This window comes from Stomoxys calcitrans, chromosome 3 (genome assembly GCF_963082655.1).
Source record: "Stomoxys calcitrans chromosome 3, idStoCalc2.1, whole genome shotgun sequence".
NCBI lineage: Eukaryota > Metazoa > Arthropoda > Insecta > Diptera > Muscidae > Stomoxys > Stomoxys calcitrans.
Window position 1 is genome coordinate 65,400,118 of NC_081554.1, and position 18,250 is coordinate 65,418,367.

Here is an 18,250-nt window from a genome sequence, read left to right on the forward strand (position 1 = left end):
CGTTTGGGTCGTTTGAAGTCAAAAATTGTGAGATGTTGTAAAGAGGTTCTTCGAAACATGGTAAAGGCATTCCTTGTTGATGGGTTGGAATTCGTTTTCCCGATAAAGGGATTCCTGGGCTGGTAGCACACCTCCCTTCCCAGAAACCTCTGTATACACGGATGAGTCTAGATTAGATGGGTGCACTGGAATCAGGATATATTGTGGGCTTCTGTACGGATGAAGTGTGTTTCAGGCGAAGGTCTTCGCGATCCTGAAATTTGACCTCTTCCAAACTGGTTAGAAGATGCCAAGAGCTTCTTCGAACCATGAGGAGGGATGTCGGCCGTTGCTGGGACCCATGACATCAAGGAGTGGCGGGGAATGAAGCGGCCAACGAGCTGGCCAAAATGGATCGCTCACTATGCAAGCTTTTTGGGAGGGTAGACGGAATGAATGACACCGTGGCGCAGAAGTTAGCATGTCCGCCTTTGACGCCGAACGTCTGGGTTCAAATCCCAATGGGATCATCACAAAAATTTTCAGCAGTGGTTATCCCCTTACTATTGCCGGCTTCATTTGTGAGGTATCCTGCCATATTAAAACTTCTCTACCAAGTGGTGTCGCTATGCGGCACTCCGTTCGGACTCTGCATAAAAAAGGAGGCCCTCATCATTGAGCTTACACTTTACTCGGACTGTACTCATTGGTATGAGAGAAGTATCCCCTGTTCCTTAGTGGAATGTTCATGGAAAATTTAGTAGTAGTTGACGGCGACTACGATACCTACGCGAATAAAAAGTGGGATGGTGCTGTTGGTTATAGTGTGTCAAAGGACCTGTGGACGAGTATTACGCGAAATAGAATGTTGCTTATCCTGGGGCTGAGAAGGCATGACTTAGGACTGCTAATAGAAGTCCTGACTGGTCATTGCAAGGTCAGGTTTTTCACTTCGCGTTGGACGGAAGGAGAGGCAGACTTCTGCAGATTGTGTGATGAAGAGGAGGAATTGGTGACGGTTAAGCACCTGTTGTATCACTGGACCGCAATTGATAGAAGACACGGGATTATGAGAGAACACTTCTTCCCTTGCCTGGATTCGCTCCAGGCTCTTAACCGTCTTGTCATTCTGGAGTTCTGTAGAGACCTGAATTGGCTGAATAGATCATATTATCGCCGGTCAGAGTTTTTGTACCCTCCACCATAAGATGGGGGGTATACTAATTTCGTCATTCTGTTTGTAACTACTCGAAATATTTGTCTGAGACCCCATAAAGTATATATATTCTTGATCGTCGCGACATTCTATGTCGATCTAGCCATGTCCGTCCGTCTGTCTGTCGAAAGCACGCTAACTTCCGAAGGAGTAAAGCTAGCCGCTTGAAATTTTGCACAAATACTTCTTATTAGTGTAGGTCGGTTGGTATTGTAAATGGGCCATATCGGTCCATGTTTTGATATAGCTGCCATATAAACCGATCTTGGGTCTTGACTTCTTGAGCCTCTAGAGTGCGCAATTCTTATCCGATTGGAATGAAATTTTGCACGACGTGTTTTGTTTTGATATCCAACAACTGCGCCAAGTATGGCTAAAAACGGTCCATAACCTGATATAGCTGCCATATAAACCGATCTTGGGTCTTGACTTCTTGAGCCTCTAGAGTGCGCAGTTCTTATCCGATTGGAATAAAATTTTGCACGACGTGTTTTGTTATGATATCCAATAACTGTGCCAAGTATGGTTCAAATCGGTTTATAACCTGATATAGCTGCCATATAAACCGAACTGGGGTCTTGACATCTTGAGCCTCTAGAGGGCGCAATTCTTATCCGATTTGAATGCATTCTTGCACGAAGTGTTTTGTTATGATATCCAACAACTGTGCCAAGTGTGGTTCAAATCGGTTGATAACCTGATATAGCTGTCATATAAACAGATCTGGGGACTTGACTTCTTGAGCTTCTAGAGGGCGCAATTCCTATCCGATTTGGCAGAAATTTTTCATGAAGGATTTTATTCTTACTTTCAACAATTGTATCAAATAAGGTTCAAATCGGTTCATAACCTGATATAGCTGCCATATAAACCGATCTGGGATCTTGATTTCTTGAGCCTCTAGAGGTCGCAATTATTATCCGATTTGCCTGAAATTTTGTACTACGGATCCTCTCATGACCATCAACATACGTGTTTATTATGATCTGAATCGGTCTATAGCCCAATACAGCTCCCATATAAATCGATCTCTCTATTATCTTGAGCCCCCAAAGGGTGCAATTCTTATTCGAATTGGCTGACATTTTACACAGTTCTCCATCATGTAATTTAATTGTTGGACCACAATACCATATCTTGATATCGCTCTAATAGCAGAGGAAATCTTTTCACATATCCTTTTTTGCCTAAGAAGAGATGCCGGGAAAAGAACTCAACAAATGCGATCCATGGTGAAGGGTATATAAAATTCGGCCCGGCCGAACTTGGCACGCTTTTACTTGTTTCTTCTTGTCTTATACGTTAGTTTGGTTTTTTCAGTTCTTGTTTGCTGTCTTGTACAGTTCTGTGCTTTATGTATACCGATTTTTTCTCCTTCTTCTTCTCTTCTACCTTCTTTGAGTGCAAACACAATGGACCAAGGACTTGCTAGACGCATGCTCTCCAACCTAATCTATACTGACGAGTGGCTAGGACTTATGTCGGGTGCAAAATGGTGGGTGTTGAAACCTATGGTCGCTTGGAAAATGTAAATTAGAGTATGATGGTAGGCGTTTGTAACCTTTTACATATATTAGACTTTACAGGATCAGATCATTATTCAAGGACTTTTTTTGGTACTTTATCGGTTTCCAGATAAATCCATCATTTAAACCTTGATAATATATATTCTCCTAGTGCAACTTCACAAAAATCCCTTTCAGAATTTTAAGTTCTTTACATGGAATTTTCCTTGGTTAATTGCCACAAATTTAAAGTTTATTTCTTTCCCATCACTTTACAGCCAACATTCATCATATGGGATGTGATGTGATGTGATGCACTTGTAACCACAATAACTTATATGACCACATGGTGGTTTTCACAAAGTGGTCGACAATCATTACAATTCCAGAAAATATATGGGATGTAGAGGAACTTCTTCAATAATATGAACGGCCGGTAATGGTGGTCATCGGCGAATTGGTCAATAATGATTTTGATGATGATGATTATTGCCACGACTAGCGTAGAGCGTTGCAGTACGTATGTAACCATACATCACACATAAACTGACAACCATTGCGCATGGGAATGGACAAGGGTGATGACATCCTCATCCTCCCATTGCATTTGTGTTCCTTGTAAAAATCATCAGCTGCCAAAGAAGAAAACAAAGTACCAAAGTAGCAAAGAAGCTTCTTTACTTCAATTTATAATGGATTTCTTAGGCTCTCCTCCTTGCAAACTTAAGGAAATCTGACTATAAAACTACAAGAAATCAACAATAATGCCCACCACCATATAAGAGGAGGCACTTTTTAAATTAATTCTCAAATCATCATTTAAAGTTATGGTTCTTCAATTTGTGCTTGTTTGTGAGAGTTGTGGTGTGTTTTAATGATGATTTTCATTGCTTTATAGATTTTCATCAAAGTAAAATGCCATTTTTCCTTTCTTAGTTGCAAGTAAAAATGTGCGTGCACGTATTTGGTCGAGCTATGATGGGAAGGAAAGGTGTTTGAAAGGGAATGATAACAAATGGATTCAAGGAAATTATGTTTTTGGGGTAAATTTCATGGACATTTTGTGTTTAAAGAAAATTTCATGGAAATTTTATCTTTAAAAAAAAAATTTTATGGATATTTTGTCTTTAGAGAAAATTTCATGGAAATTTTGTCTTCAAAGAAAATTTCATGGAAATTTTGTCTTTAGAGAAAATTTCACTGAAATTTTGTCTTTAGAGAAAATTTCACTGAAATTTTGTCTTTAGAGAAAATTTCATGGAAATTTTGTCAAGACAAAATTTCACTGAAATTTTGTCTTTAGAGAAAATTTCATGGAAATTTTGTCTTTAGAGAAAATTTCATGGAAATTTTGTCTTTAGAGAAAATTTCATGGAAATTTTGTCTTCAAAGAAAATTTCATGGACATTTTGTCTTTAGAGAAAATTTCATGGACATTTTGTCTTTAGAGAAAATTTCATGGACATTTTGTCTTTAGAGAAAATTTTATGGAAATTTTGTCTTTAGAGAAAATTTTATGGAAATTTTGTCTTTAGAGAAAATTTCATGGACATTTTGTCTTTAGAGAAAATTTCATGGACATTTTGTCTTTAGAGAAAATTTTATGGAAATTTTGTCTTTAGAGAAAATTTCATGGACATTTTGTCTTTAGAGAAAATTTCATGGACATTTTGTCGTTAGAGAAAATTTCATGGACATTTTGTCTTTAGAGAAAATTTCATGGAAATTTTGTCTTTAGAGAAAATTTCAAGAAAATTTTGTCTTTAGAGAAAATTTCAAGAAAATTTTGCCTTTAGAGAAAATTTCATGGAAATTTTGTCTTTAGAAAAAATTTCACTGAAATTTTGTCTTTAGAAAAAATTTCACTGAAATTTTGTCTTTAGAAAATTTTTCACTGAAATTTTGTCTTTAGAGAAAATTTCACTGAAATTTTGTCTTTAGAGAAAATTTCACTGAAATTTTGTCTTTAGAGAAAATTTCATGGAAATTTTTTCTTTAGAGAAAATTTCATGGAAATTTTGTCTTTAGAAAAAATTTCATGGAAATTTTGTCTTTAGAGAAAATTTCATGGAAATTTTGTCTTTAGAGAAAATTTCATGGAAATTTTGTCTTTAGAGAAAATTTCATGGAAATTTTGTCTTTAGAGAAAATTTCATGGAAATTTTGTCTTTAGAGAAAATTTCATGGAAATTTTGTCTTTAGAGAAAATTTCATGGAAATTTTGTCTTTAGAGAAAATTTCATGGAAATTTTGTCTTTAGAGAAAATTTCATGGAAATTTTGTCTTTAGAGAAAATTTCATGGAAATTTTGTCTTTAGAGAAAATTTCATGGAAATTTTGTCTTTAGAGAAAATTTCATGGAAATTTTGTCTTTAGAGAAAATTTCATGGAAATTTTGTCTTTAGAGAAAATTTCATGGAAATTTTGTCTTTAGAGAAAATTTCATGGAAATTTTGTCTTTAGAGAAAATTTCACTGAAATTTTGTCTTTATAGAAAATTTCATGGAAATTTTGTCTTTAGAGAAAATATCATGGAAATTTTGTCTTTAGAGAAAATTTCATGGAAATTTTGTCTTCAAAGAAAATTTCATGGAAATTTTGTCTTTAGAGAAAATTTCATGGTAATTTTGTCTTTAGAAAAAATTTAATGGAAATTTTGTCTTTAGAAAAAATTTAATGGAAATTTTGTCTTTAGAAAAAATTTAATGGAAATTTTGTCTTTGGAGAAAATGATTCAAGGAATTCAATGAGGACTCCTGCTCCAGTATCCCCATCAAATCTAGACCCATCCATTGATACAGAAGGTTCCGGGAAGGTGTGCCACCAGTCCAGAGATCCCTTTATCGGGAAAACGAATTCCAACCCATCAACAAGGAAGGTCTTTAACATTGTGTGAAGAAGATCTTTGCATCCTTAACCTGTTTTATCCTCACACGGCATGACGCCTTTGCCTGAAAGACGCTGCCCCCGTCCCGAAGCCTGTAAGATTTCCTGATTCAAGGCATTGAATTAAGACTCCTGCTCCAGTACCCCCATCTTATCTAGACCCATCCGTTGATATAGAGGGTTTTGGGATAGGCGGGGTGCCTCCATCCCAGAGAGCCTTTAGCGCCGTCTAACTGTCCAAGCATCAACATAGTGTCCAGTGGCTTCAAGACCATGAAGAACTTCGCAGGAAAGACGGTGAGCCTTTATAGAAGCCTATAAAGACTTCTGCTCCAGTGCCCCCATTCAATCTAGCCCATCCGTGAGGGTTCCGGGAAGGGCGAGTTGTCTCCAGCCCAGAGATCCCATTTTCGGGTAAACGACTTCCGAAGCCATCAAGGAGAAAGGTATATAATCAGTAGTGCCATATATAGCATGCCACCACTCGGCATAGCCATCCGCCCGCCGAAGAGTAGAACGGCCTAAGTTCAAGAAGCACCATGTACCCCTCAGTCTTATCACGACAATATTTGCCACACACCCAACATATAGAGGCAAAGGCATAAGATCGAGAATGACATTTAGCCCCTTTCATGGGGCTAGCCGCCCTTTTACCTTCTGATCACAGTGGAAAATTGGTGGAACAACTGTCGTACAAACTAGTGCACTGTCCTCGGCTTTAGCTTCCAACCCCTTCCTATCGAGTTGCGATAGAAGCAGAGAACATTCAGTTCCCCTTTGACCCTTTGTCCGACGTCAATGTCCACCAGAGCGCCATGTATGGACTTCAACTTCACGCAATTAAAAGCCCTGTCTATGTCCAAGAAGGCCGCCAAAGTGAAGTCGCCCACATCCAAATTCCCTCGATGATGCCAATCACATATGAAAGGCGCTGTGAACCGAACGACGGTCGAGACGGTCACTAGAAAGATGGTCAATCAGTCTCAACAAAGTCGAATTAATTGATCCACCGGCGACGCCCAGGCATCCAGGGAAGTGCGTATCAGCCAGTAACTTGGGCGTCTCAGAGCTAGATCCAGGTCCTAGATAACGTTAGGTCCCCAGGGAAGTGCGTATCAGCCAGCAGTTAGAGCGTCTCAGAGCTAGATCCCGAGCAGGTCCCGCTATTTCCAAGAATGCTTTCACCTTTGGAGAAAATTTCACGGAAATTTTGTTGGAAATTTTGTCTCTTCGAAGATTTTCATAAATTCCATCATGCCTTTCCTTTACATCAGTCTACCTCCCAATTCCGCCCGTTATGGGGAAGCTAAATTATCCAAACGACATACATACTGGGATACGCATTACAATTATAGCCATAGTCAGTCAGTCAGTAGTCATACGCACAGAGATGAGATGAGATGGTGAATGCCAATGATGGTCAAAACATTAGCAGCGAGAAGCAGCTTAGCGTAAAGTACGCCATTTTAAGAAGGCAGGTTGTTGTCATCTTTTGGTCGTCTCGCTATGACATGTTTGGTCATATCAAAACTATGGGAAAATATTTGTGTAAATAACATTTCTTGGCAGGCAGCCTAGACAGCAAGCAGTAAAGCTAAGCAGTTACATAGTTGGTAAGTCTAGCTGCTGTAGCTACTGGCGATGCCTGTTCAATATTGATTAGTTTTTCTTGGGGCTTTTTTTTCAAGATCGATGTAAAAACTCTTGGAGATGAGGGAAAACGACAAGAAAACGCCATATGTGATTGACATCTTTTTCCTTTTTTTTCCTTCTACTATAGCAAATCATTATCGTCACTGAGAGATGCTGCAGATAACGATGATGCCCATGTCGATGAACATGACAATAACGATAATGATGACGATGATGGTGATGATGATGAAGGCTTTCTTTATTGTCGGCTATTTCAGATGACGATAAATAATTGAACAAAATGCTACCGAGCTACGCAATGTCTGTGATGATATGATGCGGTAGTTTGTGGTATAGCTGGAAATTGGAAGATGGTTTGTAGCATGGTTATAGCCGTTATGGTTGCTAATGGCAATTGCAATATTTTGTTCATGTGATCATGGCGATCGTATTTCATCATTACTTTGAGGAGTCGTTTTTTGGACTGAACAGTGTTTGGAAACAAATTGTCAGGTTAAGGTTAAGTTGTAAAAATGGCAATGAATCTACTTGTCTTTAGATATCACTCTAAAAAAGAATTTGCCTTCCCATATTACCTTTCTTTGGATATGTCACTGACATATGTAAAATGATAAACATCGATAAAAAATAGCTTCAATAATACTATTCCCAAGATTCGAACCCAAGACTTCGGTTCGATAGACAGGCAATGCAAGCTATTTATCATGTTCATCATTTTTATTTTTACCGTTCTATAAAGGTAACTCCAACCAAATTGCATTATAATGTTGTGCTCATTGGTAACCCCTTCCACACTATGAACGAAGAAATTAGGCGCCTAAAAGTATTCTTTAAATATGAAAGATATTCCAACAATTCATACCTATATGTATGGCGCAAATTATAACAAGTAAAAGCGTGCTAAGTTCGGCCGGGCCGAATCTTATATACCCTCCACCATGGATCGCATTTGTCGAGTTCTTTTCCCGGCATCTCTTCTTAGGCAAAAAAAAGGATATAAGAAAAGATTTGCTCTGCTATTAGAGCGATATCAAGATATGGTCCGGTTTGGACCACAATTAAATTATATTTTGGAGACCTGTGTAAAATGTCAGCCAATTCGAATAAGAATTGCGCCCTTTGTGGGCTCAAGAAGTAAAAGAGAGAAATCGATTTATATGGGAGCTGTATCGGCCTATAGACCAATTCAGACCATAATAAACACATATGTTAATGGTCATGAGAGAATCCGTCGTACAAAATTTCAGGCAAATCGGATAATAATTGCGACATCTAGAGGCTCAAGTAGTCAAGATCCCAGATGGGTTTATATGGCAGCTATATCAGGTTATGAACCGACTTGTACTTTATTTGACATAGTTGTTGAAAGTAACAATAAAAACATCTTGCGAAATTTCAGCCAAATCGGATAGAAATTGAGCCCTCTAGAAGCTCAAGAAATCAAGTCCCCAGATCTGTTTATATGACAGCTATATCAGGTTATGAACCGATTTGAACCATATTTGGCACAGTTGTTAGATATCATAACAAAATACTACGTGCCAAAATTCATTCAAATTGGATAAGAAGTGCGCCCTCTAGAGGCTCAAGAAGTCAAGACCCAAGATCGGTTTATATGGCAGCTATATCAGGTTATAAACCGATTTGAACCATATTTGGCACAGTTGTTGGATATCATAACAAAACACGTCGTGCAAAATTTCATCCCAACCGGATAAGAATTGCGCACTCTAGAGGCTCAAGAAGTCAAGACCCAAGATCGGTTTATATGGCAGCTATATCAGGTTATGAACCGATTTGAACCATACTTGGCACAGTTGTTGGATATCATAACAAAACACGTCGTGCAAAATTTCATTCCAATCGGATAAGAATTGCGCACTCTAGAGGCTCAAGAAGTCAAGACCCAAGATCGGTTTATATGGCAGCTATATCAGGTTATGAACCGATTTGAACCATACTTGGCACAGATGTTGGATATCATAACAAAACACGTCGTGCAAAATTTCATTCCAATCGGATAAGAATTGCGCACTCTAGAGGCTCAAGAAGTCAAGACCCAAGATCGGTTTATATGGCAGCTATATCAGGTTATGAACCGATTTGAACCATACTTGGCACAGATGTTGGATATCATAACAAAACACGTCGTGCAAAATTTCATTCCAATCGGATAAGAATTGCGCACTCTAGAGGCTCAAGAAGTCAAGACCCAAGATCGGTTTATATGGCAGCTATATCAGGTTATGAACCGATTTGAACCATACTTGGCACAGATGTTGGATATCATAACAAAACACGTCGTGCAAAATTTCATTTCAATCGGATAAGAATTGCGCACTCTAGAGGCTCAAGAAGTCAAGACCCAAGATCGGTTTATATGGCAGCTATATCAGGTTATGAACCGATTTGAACCATACTTGGCACAGATGTTGGATATCATAACAAAACACGTCGTGCAAAATTTCATTCCAATCGGATAAGAATTGCGCACTCTAGAGGCTCAAGAAGTCAAGACCCAAGATCGGTTTATATGGCAGCTATATCAAAACATGGACCGATATGGCCCATTTACAATACCAACCGACCTACACTAATAAGAAGTATTTGTGCAAAATTTTAAGAGGCTAGCTTTACTCCTTCGGAAGTTAGCGTGCTTTCGACAGACAGACGGACGGACGGACGGACGGACAGACGGACGGACATGGCTAGATCGACATAAAATTTCACGACGATCAAGAATATATATACTTTATGGGGTCTCAGACGAATATTTCGAGTAGTTACAATCAGAATGACGAAATTAGTATACCCCCCATCTTATGGTGGAGGGTATAAAAAATAACTGACTGAACTTAAAAAGAGAGCTAGAGAAGGAAGGTTTTTCCTAGAAGGCCAAAAACAAAGCTCTAGAAGGCCAAAAACAAAGTTTTTAGCGTTATAAACTCTTGGACCAGTAACCCGCCCACGGAAAACTATGAGAACTACTATGAGAAACAAAGGAATAGTAAAAACGTAGCCGCAAACGAAAAAGGACCATGATTTGCGGATCTGCACCCGGAATGTCCGCAACCTTTATAAGAAAGATGCAGTATACGCGCTGGCGGATGTATTAGAGAAGTACAAGGCAGATATTACCGCCTTACAGGAAGTGCGATGGACAGGGAATGGCGTCACTACAACACCAATCGGTGACGAAGTAGACGATATCTTCCTTCTACTGTTCCTTTGGTATCACAAAGGACGCAAGCGTCAAAGTATTTTTGATGGCAGACTGACACTATAACCTTACTTAACCTGTTGGCCACCAGGGCCATAGCAACCAGGACAGTAAGGCTACGAGCGATCTTGGAGTTTAAGAAAAAAAGACAAACGCCTGCTCTGAGGACGGCACGATCCGCATCGTTTGGGCGCCAGGCCATAGTGGTGTAAGGGGGCACAAGACTTGGCTGTAAGAGCTAGAGGATAGCTATCAATATATTTGTGGGATGCGAAGCCTCTAGGACGATACAGTTTGATGACGAAGATGAGTGCTCATTAATATAGCACTGTGGAGCAGTGAAACGGTGGAAGGACGACGGATATCTTAAGGGGGAATTCGAATAGTAAGAAATCGAGGCAAGTACACCGGAATAGAAGAAGAAGATCGATATGGATTTCGGTATAATTATTGGACACAGGACCACGGGTTCATTATTGCAGAATATGTGCGGCAAATGATTGCGTATGTAGGGCATGTGGGGAAGATAATGAGACGTTGGAATATTTCAATGCTAGGCGTTCGTGGCGTAAAGGCTTCGGCATCTAGATATAGAATGGAGAACGATTACGGGCTATGTATTAGATTCAAGGTTGCAAATAATATTTTCTGGCCTTTGTGGTCGTAGAGGAAAACAATGGAACATCTGACAGCCAGAACAAATTCCACCTAAGTTACTCACTTATTTAAAGACACATTTCTTTGACCTTTTTTTAAGCATTCTAAAGCGATCAGGTTCGACTAACGGTAGGAACTAGAGCTGAAAAACTATCGATAATCGCAACATTCGATATTTCTAATAAGAAATATCGATAGTATCAATACTATCATTTATTTCCCATCACCTATAGTTTAAACGAAAATGAGAAGCAAAAATCAGTAGATCGACGACCAATGCAGACCGAAAACCAAATTAAATAAAGTCAGATCGAAATCATGAGAGAAATCATGGTACCAAATTTTAGCCCTAACGGGTGAAAATTGCGCCCTCTATAGGCGCAATGTGTCTTCTAGGATACATTCAGTCAATGTGTCTTCTAGGATCTGGGCAAAATTGAAGAATGAAGTCGAAAGGCCTAACACAACTCACTGTCCCAAATTTTTGGCGAAATCGGACAATAAATGCGCCATTTATGGGCCTAAGACTCTAAATCGGCGGATCGGTCTATATGGCAGCTATATCCAAATCTGGACCGATCTGTGCCGTATTGCAGAAGTATGTCGAGGGGCTTAGCCTAACGCACTGTCTCAAATTTCGGCGACATCGGACAATAAATGCGCCTCTATGGCCCCAAAACTTTAAATCGGAGGATCGGTCTATGTGGCAGCTATATCTAAATCTGGACCGATCTGTGCCGTATTGCAGAAGTATGTCGATCGTACAATAAATGCACCTTATATGGCCCCAAAACCTCAAATCGAGAGATCGGTCTATATGGCAGCTATATCCAAATATGGACCGATCTGGGCCAAATTGAAGATTGAAGTCGAAAAGCCTAACGCAACTCACTGTCCCAAATTTTGGCCAAATCGGACAATTAATGCGCCTTTCATGGGCCCAAAACCTTAAATCGAGAGATCGGTCAATATGGAGGCTTTATCAAGATATAATCCGATATAGCCCATCTTCGAACTTATCCTGCTTATGGACAAACAAGTAAGAGCGTGCTAAGTTCGGCCGGGCCAAATCTTATATCCCTCCACCATGGATCGCATTTTTCGAGTTCTATGCGCGGTATCTCTTTTTAGGCAAACAAAGAATATTGAATAAGACTGTTGTGCGATTGGAGCTATATCAAGTTATAGTCCGATTCGGACCATAAATTAATGCCGAACATTGTAGAAGTCATTGTGTAATATTTCAGTTCATTCGGATAATAATTGCGCCTTGTAGGGGTTCAAGAAGCAAAATCAGGAGATTTATATGGGAGCTGTATCAATTGTATTGATTGTATTGTTGTATTGATGGATTCAGATCATATTAGACACGTATGTTGAAAGTCATGAGAGAAGCCGTTGTACTACATTTCTGCCAAATCGGATGAGAATTGCGCCCTCTAGAGGCTCAATCAGGTTATGTACCGATTTGCGGCATACTTAGAACACTTATTGGAAGTCATAACAAAACACTACGTGCAAAATTTCAGTTCAATCAGACGAGAATTGCGCCTTCTAGAGGCTCAAGAAGTCAAGATCTCAAATCGGTTTATATGGCAGCTATATCATGTTATGTAACGATTTGCGCCATACTTAGCACCATTGTTGAAAGTCATAACAAAATACCTCAAATACAAAATTTCAGCCAAATCGGATGAGAATTACGTGCTCTGTTGGCTCAAGAAGTCAAGATCCAAGATCGGTTTATATGGCAGCTATATCAGGTTATGTACCGATATGCACGATACTTAGCACAGTTATTGGAAGTCATAACAAGACACTACGTGCGTCCTCTAGGGGCTCAAGAAGTTAAGATCAAAGATCGCTTTATATGGCAGCTATATCAGGTTATGTACCAATTTGCGCCATACTTAGCAGAGTTATTGGAAGTCATAAAAAAACACCTCATGCAAAATTTCAGCCAAATCGGATGAGAATTGCGACCTCTAGAGGCTCAAGAAATCAAGTTCCAAGATCGGTTTATATGGCAGCTATATCAGGTTATGTACCGATTTCCGTCATACTTAGCACAGTTATTGGAAGTCATAACAAAACACTTGATGCAAAATTTCAGCCAAATCGGATAAGAATTGTGCCTTGTAGGGGCTCAAGAAGTCAAGACCCAAGATCGGTTTATATGGCAGCTATATCGAAACATGGACCGATTTGAACCATACTTAGCGCAGTTGTTGGAAGTGACACCAAAACACCCCGTCCAAAATTTCAGTAAAATCGGACGAGAATTGCGCCCTCTAGATGCTCAAGAAGTCAAGACCCAAGATCGGTTTATATGGCAGCTATATTAAAACATGGACCGATTTGGCCCATTTACAATCCTAACCGATTTACACTAATAAAAAGTATTTGTGCAAAATTTCAAGTGCCACCTGAGCTTTACTCCTTCGAAAGTTTGCGTGCTTTCGACAGACAGACGGACGGACATGGCTAGATCGACTTAAAATGACATGACGATCAAGAATATATACACTTTATGGGTTCGAGGTGTTACAAACAGAATGACGAAGTAAGTATACCCCCATCCTATGGTGGAGGGTATAAAAAAGAATCTGTGCAAAATTTCAGCTCAATATCTCTATTTTTAAAGACTGTAGCGTGATTTTAACAGACGGACGAACATGGCTTGATCGCCTTAGGTTAGATTCAAGATCCAAGATCGGTTTATATGGCAGCTATACCAGATTATGAACCGATTTGAATCATACTTAGCACAGTTGTTGGAAGTGACACCAAAACACAATGCGCAAAAATTTCAGTCAAATCGGACGAAAATTGCGCCCTCTAGAGGCTCAAGAAGTCAAGACCCAAGATCGGTACTTTATAGGGTCGGAAATAGATACTTCGATGTGTTGCAAACGGAATGACAAAATGAATATACCCCCACATCGGTGGTGGGCATAAAAATAAAATATCAGTAGTGCCATTGATATTTTGCTAGCTCTAGTAGGAATTGGAAGGCATTTCCTCTCTCTCTTGTTCCTGGGCTATCACAAAGGTCTAAATTGTCTAAGTAAGTCTGATTGTAGACTGCCACTATGACCTAACCTAAGCACTGTGCGTTACCGCAAGCAGTTACACATTTTTATATAAACCAAAAAAATAATCGAATATACCTTAGATTGGGTCAAACTTGTTGGTAAAATAATTTTAAATGAAAATTGCATTCATTGTGCAATATTATGGGAATGATAGCTAATATGTTGATTTAAAATAAATTTGCAAAATATTTTTATTTGATTAAATCTAATAAATTCGAGTACTCTAATATATCACCTGCTATTCAAGTATAGACCCATATAACATACATCTCCCTACTATCGAACATTATCAGTAGCTTATAGACAACCAATTGGGGGGGGGGGACTCATATGGCAGGCTGCAGACATTGAACAACAAGGTAATGACAACAAAGACGTTGGTGATTATGATAGTCGTCAATTTCCTCTATGCCATCAGTGAAAGAAATGATTTTAAATCATTGGATAATTTATTTCATCGATCACTTAGATGGATCGTTAGACATTAGAAATGGAGGATGAAAGCCTGTAGAGGCATATGAAGAAGAAGAGAATTGAAAAAAAGTTAAAATCACATGACCACATTTGGTAAGCATTGATTGTGGGTAAATACTAACATGACCACCACCAACACCACAAACACTGGCTGTTATGGTATCATGGTATTTGGTAAAGTTTTTTTTTTATCAAACCATAATTGTCTACCCACTGATGTCCTCCCCACCTCGTAATCATTACCTGGCCAAATGATTGACATTTAAGGAGTTTAGTAGCTATTGCAGCAACTTGGTTTTGCTACGAAATGATGTTCGTAATTAAAGTTATTAACATTTTGTGGCAACATTACCTCGTATTTGTTACTTGACTATATTTGTCAGAATGACCATAATTCATATAAGGCCAATAATGTTGATGCTGCTACCGCTGCCACCACCTTCGTTAAGTGTAGTGCCAATGAAGTATGAGAATTTTGGATTTTTTTTTCTTCTACCTTCTGAATCAACTCCAAAATGATGGAATGATGACAATTATGGCAGTTTTGTTTTTTCTTTCACACATGTCAAAGAAGCTGTGGCAATAGCGCTGTATACCCTTATAGAAAGATTTGTATATAGCCAAGAAAGGTTAGCTAATTTCCCAGCCATATTAAGTGAAAAAAAAATCTAAAAATTTTTTTTTTAATTTATGCCGCATATATTATGTCATGGGAATTATGATGTTTTCCCATGCATTCGTCCACCTTAAAATTGGTACCAAGAACCATGTTTACAATTTAATTCAATTTCATTAAAAAACAACGGCATACGTAATCTCCCTTTTATAGCCAAGCTCCAACAAGATGCCGCTGAGCAACACCTCTTCGCAAATAGACTAAAGCCTCCATAAAAAATACTACCATTAGAGAGGGTATAACCACCGCTGAAAATATGTATAGTATGTCGAGGGGCTTAACCTAACTCACTGTCCCAAATTTCGGCAACTTCGGACAATAAGTGCGCCTTCTATGGGTCCAAAACCTTAAATCGGGATCGATCCATATGGCAGCTATATACAAATCTGGACCGATCTGTGCCATATTGAAGAAGTATGTCGAGGGGCTTAACTTAAGTCGGTATAGATATAGAATTTTGTTAGCAGCACTAAAATCCTGACATAAATAGATCTCTTTTGGGATACTTTTCTGAGTAAAAGCGCTGATTTCTGGTATACTCATCCGAGAACTGCATGAGACCCAAACTTTTGTTCTCCATAGCCACTTTGGCCAAAGCAATTGTCTTTATTGCTTGCCACATAAAAACAAAGTTAGCTAGAAACACACGCACAAACACAATAGAGTAAGAGATACGCGAAAGTTTTCATACCTGTTCAGTGGATTTGATTTTCAATTTGGTGCTGTATGAAGCCATAGCAACAAGAGAATGAGACATAACATTTTGTTGAGCGGCATAGATATACTCCATTGTTTTTTTGCACTTGCTTTTTTATTTTTGGATCAGAGACAGATAGCAAGTACGTCACTGATAAGTATGTGCTACTGTCTCAAGTGACGTCTCAGGTATCCGATAGGACCTCTTCACTTCCTTCCAGGTCTCCTATTGTCGCCTCGATTACACCGTGATGGTATCAGCTGCTTCCAACCTCAATCCATTCCCCAGTTGCCTTAAATCTCATAGCTGCAGTGGTTGCCTCACATCTAATCTGTATTTCAATGGGTCGGATATCTAGAATAGTCTGTTCGCATGTTCGTCGGAGAACTGCATTAGACCCAAAATTTGGCAATCAATAGCCACTTTGGCCAAAGCAATTGTCTGTATCGCATGCCACATAAAAACAAAGTTAGCTAGAAACACACTCACATATACAATAGACTGAGAGATGCGCGAACGTTTTAGTAATTGTTTAGTGGATTTGATTTTCAATTTGTTTGACGGTTATCGTGTGTTTGTGCAAACGAACGCTACTCAGATGAGTGTCATATGAAGCCAAAGCAAGCAGAAGAATGAGGCATTAAGTTTTGTTGAGTTTTGTTAAATCCTGACATACTTAGATCTCTTTAGGGATACTTTTCAGAGTAAAAGCGCCGATTACTGGCAAAGCGTATATTCAGAGAACTGAATGAGAACCAAAATTTGGCACCTAGCAGCCACTTTGGCCAATGCAATTGTCTGTGTTGCATGCCACATAAAAACAAAGTAAGCTAGAAACACACGCACAAATAAAGGGTGATTTTTTTGAGGTTAGGATTTTCATGCATTAGTATTTGACAGATCACGTGGGATTTCAGACATGGTGTCAAAGAGAAAGATGCTCAGTATGCTTTGACATTTCATCATGAATAGACTTACTAACGAGCAACGCTTGCAAATCATTGAATTTTATTACCAAAATCAGTGTTCGGTTCGAAATGTGTTCATTCACCGTTCAGCGATGAGGCTCATTTCTGGTTGAATGGCTACGTAAATAAGCAAAATTGCCGCATTTGGAGTGAAGAGCAACCAGAAGCCGTTCAAGAACTGCCCATGCATCCCGAAAAATGCACTGTTTGGTGTGGTTTGTACGCTGGTGGAATCATTGGACCGTATTTTTTCAAAGACGCTGTTGGACGCAACGTTACGGTGAATGAACACATTTCGAACCGAACACTGATTTTGGTAATAAAATTCAATGATTTGCAAGCGTTGCTCGTTAGTAAGTCTATTCATGATGAAATGTCAAAGCATACTGAGCATCTTTCTCTTTGACACCGTGTCTGAAATCCCACGTGATCTGTCAAATACTAATGCATGAAAATCCTAACCTCAAAAAAATCACCCTTTACAATAGAGTGAGAGATGCGAGAGATCAGGTGTATGCTTGCCATTCGCTATATGTCTACCAGGTGCACTTATTTTTAAGGTGGCTTGTTGATGTTCTTAGTAGTGTGGGTTGGATAAAAATACAAACCCTCTTTTCAATATAACCTACCCCAACCTTAGGCTTAATATGGTATACAAACTACTTCTATCCACTTTCAATATCCAAAGCAAATATGGTATATATGAACCTATGAATAGAATCGATTCTTTAAATAATTCGCATATAAACTAAGAAAACTTGCAAAAGCTTGTGACATAGTCTATTGCTGCATTAATCCACATTTTAGCGCGAAGATAAACTCGGTTAAAACTCACTTTAAATATATGACGTTTAAGAATTTTGAATTTATGACCTACAAATATACAATGTATGCAAATTTGGTTTTAAACACGTTATACATATTTGAAGTCATCGGACGAAATTAAAAAAAACGAACAGGCCAAATCAATTATTAATTTTTTTACAAAGCATATAATGAGAGAAAGAAAAATTAAAAGTGAAAGTATTTTAATTTTTTTATTTGCATAAAGAGCAAATATAGAATATTTATAAATAGATAAGCATACATACATTTTATATTTTTTCAAGGTTGAACGCTGACAGTGTTGTTTTATTTTCAACCAAAAGACGTAGATCAAAAATTTAGTTTTGTAGCAAAACAGGTATTAATATCAAGAAATCAGTGGGCTACAGATATGGGTAG

General features: G+C 38.6%; 1 protein-coding gene across 1 annotated transcript in view; it reads right to left on the bottom strand.

Annotated features, from left to right (window-relative positions):
* The window catches only part of LOC106089634 (bone morphogenetic protein receptor type-1B), a 735,175-nt gene that overhangs the window by 599,265 nt on the left and 117,660 nt on the right, over window positions 1-18,250 (bottom strand). The gene's annotated exons all lie outside the window — the stretch shown is intronic.